The 4083-nt window shown below is 39.7% G+C and overlaps 1 long non-coding RNA gene across 1 annotated transcript; it reads right to left on the bottom strand.

Annotated features, from left to right (window-relative positions):
- Positions 1–582: 582 nt before the first annotated feature.
- Positions 583–3785, bottom strand: LOC125113423 (uncharacterized). The gene is made up of 4 exons (XR_007131448.1): positions 3724–3785; positions 2728–2830; positions 2462–2617; positions 583–1463 (listed from the first exon to the last, which is right to left on the bottom strand). It is a non-coding gene; the product is annotated as an uncharacterized LOC125113423 (long non-coding RNA).
- Positions 3786–4083: the final 298 nt, after the last annotated feature.

Genomic DNA, 4083 nt, shown 5'->3' with positions numbered 1-4083 from the left:
GCACATCTGACTATTTAATGATTTATTTGCACAATAATCAGTTATATGGAAATCAATTCTCTGCTTCATTTCTGGAATAAAAGGCTGAGAAACCCCTTCAGTTTCATTTACTCTAAGAGTTAAAAAATATATGTTATAGCCAATAATTATAAAAGGCTTGTATTACAAACAATGTGATTATACAAGCAGAAGCCCAAGGATTAGTAAAACTTTTGACAGAACCCTGTTGATTTTCCTTATATTCCTTATAATTTTTCTATGTCTCTGATACTTTTAATTAACTATTCTGATAAATTTCTCACCTTTTCTACCTCCCAGTTTGGAGGAATGATTCCATTTTGTTGGCACTAAGTACTCATAGAGGTTATTCTGAATCATCATTTCCTGTCCCATGGTGCTTTTGATTATTAGTCATTAGAAATATAGCTTCAAAAAGTAGTTCTGTTCATTCATGAATTACAATTTGAAAACATCTTTATTTTAGATATTTCCCCAGGAACTATTAGCACCTAAAATATACTTCCAATTTTGCTACTAATTATTGTAACAAAAACACTGGGACTGCAATTTCTATGTTGCATTTCACTGGTAAAACTAAGTACATTCTAAATAAAATGGGTTTTTAACATTCTAAATAAAACAGATTCAAATAAACTATTCAAATCAGAACATGGTTTTTATGATATTCAATTAACTTGGTTCATCCACCTTTGTATACGGGTATATAAATAAAAAGAAAGCTAATTTAATAGTCATTTATATTTACAAACATCCTTCCCCCTAAAACTGAAAAGTGTAACCAGTTCAAAACAACACTAATGTCATGGTATCAGTCTGCTAAATTACAAAATTCCAACTGCCTTACACAGCAAACTACAGTTTTAAAAAAAGACCCCCAAATGTATAATGGCTCAAAAAAGATAGAATCTTATTTCTCACTTACGCAAGGTCAAAAATGAGTGATCCTGAAGAGCAAGCAGCTCCCTTGGTATTTGCCTTCCAAACTGAAATACAGGGCACAGCCTGCTTCCCTCTTTTGCCTCTGCCATCGTCCCCAGCTGGCTTCCACAGCCACCATGCTTGTCTGCATCAAGCCCATGGAGAAGAAAAGAGTGTCCATGACCACACATGGAAGGTTCCTGTGTGCCAGGACTGGAAGCGCATATAGCATGTCCCACTGACTAGACTCAATGACACAGCCACACCAACTCAAGCGGAAGCTGGGGAAGTAGCCCCCCTTTTGGGAGCCCCGTTCTTCTGCAGCCCCTGATCGCAATGCCTATGAAGCCCTTGTGATAAGCTAACTTTTTAACTGTTGTTATAGATGTCCACGGCCTGTGCAATGACTGCTAAGTGCCAGGTGCTGCACGAGATCCCGGAGGAGAAACCCAAGCAGGATGGATGGAGTCATGGTCCTTGTCTTCAAGATCTTTATTCTCTTACACGGGCTTTCATAGAAGAAGCTGAGAGAGACGACCCAGAAGGGAAATGGAAGAGAGAAGGGTTTACCTTAGAAACTAGCCTTACACTTCACTCTATCTTTGCCACTCAAAGGGTGCAATGTATGCAACACCTGCAACACCTGAGAGCTCATTACAAAAACAGACTCTCAGCCCCGCCCAACCTCCTGGTCTGCATTTTGACAGGATACCTAAAATATTGTTATTCACATCCAAGTCTGAGAAACACTAGCCTGTATCTCAATTAAAAGAATTTTATGTTAATTCAGAATTACTGTTCTATCTATATAGTTCATGCTTTTGTGTTCACAGTTGCATATTTCATGCATTTAAGCAGACACATTGCACATGCCATGTGCACAGATATGTGTGACATTCATCTAGAAGTGTGTATAGCATGTCCCATTGGCTAGACTCAATGACACAGCCACACCAATCCATCGTATGTGTGTGTGTATATATATATATACACACACGTATATGCCTATGATAAAAGTATATACATTGTTCATGTGTTGGTGCCAAAGCAGTTTTTTAAAATATTATTTTCTTTCTTTGATTTTATAGACTATGAATCAAAATTTTTTCAGACTTTCCTAAGGGAAGAGCCTTGTAATAAGGTGAATCCATGGACAAGTTCAGGTACGGTTTAGATTTCAGACAGTCCTTTGAGGGAGGCAGCATCTCTCACGGAATGATGCTGGAGGAGTGTCTGTTCATCTTCGAGTGTACCCCCTACAAGGGGAGCACTAAGGTGGAACAGTACTCGGGGTAGACGTTGTGAAAAGCATCTAGGAGGTGGCACAACTGGAGTTGGGTCCTAAATGATAAATAGGAATTTTCCCGGCCACCAGAGGAATCCACAAACAAGAGGTGTGATAGCAAGGTGACTTTTACATGTCATCAAATGCAATTCTAGCAGCTAGGATTATGTTTGGTTACATGTAAAAGCGATCTGATTTGGTGGCATAACCAAATAGGGATGGATTTTTCTCACGTACACACAAAAAAGGAGCCTGGAGGCAGGCAGCCCAGGACTGGTGTCACCAGTACCCCAGGCTTCTTTCATCTTGTTGCATCACCATCTGTAGCTAGTAGCTGTCATCTTGTTTGTCGAATGGTGAAAAAAGGCTGTCTCACCTCCAGGCTTCAGTCCACTGAGCCAGGCAGAAAGAATTAGATGAAAGAACTAGCAAAGAAAATGGGGACACTATTTCAAGGAACCAATCTCTTCCCAGGGCTTCCTAACAGGCAATTAATTGCTTACATCTCCTTGGCCAGAACTGTGTCAGATGATGACTTCTGACTAAAATGAGGCTGCAAGTTTCTTCTTAAGATGGCATATTGATGCTCCAAAATAAACTGGAGTTCTAAGAATAAGAAAAAAGGAGAGATTAGATATTCAGCAGGAAACTACCAGCATCTGCCAAAACCTGCCCAGAGCGACGGTGGGGGTGGTGAGAAGTTGCAGAGAACTAGACCACTGCCAGATAAGAAAAAGTCTTTTGTATCATGCTGAGGAATTTGTATTCACATCACATGTGACCTGTTTTAGAAAAAAATATAACCCTGGTTACAGTGTGGATGGTAGGAATTGGGGGTAGAGAGAAGTCGTTGTCAAGAATGTTTCTAAAATTTCTTGTTTAAATGACTAACCGTAAAATCATTCATCGAGCTTTGAAAGTTCAAATGCATTTTAAATAAATAGAATTGCTCCTATATTTTTATCTTGTCTATCACAAACACTCTAGCCCAAGTTCTTAGTGAATGTTGTCAACACTGAAGAAAGCAGACTCTCGCCCTTGCCCCTCCTCTACTTTTACTTTATTAGTAATTTGAATTACAGTTTTCATATGACACATTAAAATCAAAATGTTGTAGAACCACTGAATAAAGAACAGCCATGCCAAGCAACCGTTTTGAAGAAAATTTGCTTTTACTTCCTAGGGAAGTAGTTACTAAATGATTTTTTTTCCCCCAAGAATGTTAAGAGTTATTAAATGGGAAAGTAGAGTTTTCAACTGGCCCCCCAGCTGGCTGAGATTCTTTTTCCAGAGCCTCGAAGTTGTCACTGTTGTTCCCCAAAGTAAACTCTCTAATACAGCAGAGTCTGCAGAAGCTTTCACTAAAGATCATTCAGAGGCTACTTTCCAGAGATACAGAGTATACTGCCCCACAGTGGTCTGCAGAGTAACAAGACGCCTTGTTCTGCAAACTTTTAGACACAACAAAACAAAGTTTATTTAAAACATAACGGACATACCTTGGAGCTCTCACATGCACAAATAAAGCAACTATAGCAATAAAGTGAGTCACAGATTTGGGAGTTCCCAGTGCATACAAAGTTATGTTTATACTCTAAGTGTGCAATAGCATTATACCTAAAAAAAAAAAAAGTATATATCTTAATTTAAAAAATACTTTATTGGAGTTCCCGTCGTGGCGCAGTGGTTAACGAATCCGACTAGGAACCATGAGGTTGTGGGTTCCATCCCTGGCCTTGCTCAGTGGGTTAAGGATCCGGCGTTGCCGTGAGCTGTGGTGTAGGTTGCAGACGCGGCTCGGATCCCGCGTTGCTGTGGCTCTGGTGTAGGCCGGTGGCTACAGCTCCGATTCAACCCCT

Source organism: Phacochoerus africanus, chromosome 13, assembly GCF_016906955.1.
Source record: "Phacochoerus africanus isolate WHEZ1 chromosome 13, ROS_Pafr_v1, whole genome shotgun sequence".
Lineage (NCBI taxonomy): Eukaryota > Metazoa > Chordata > Mammalia > Artiodactyla > Suidae > Phacochoerus > Phacochoerus africanus.
This window is presented reverse-complemented; position numbering and strand designations above follow the sequence as displayed.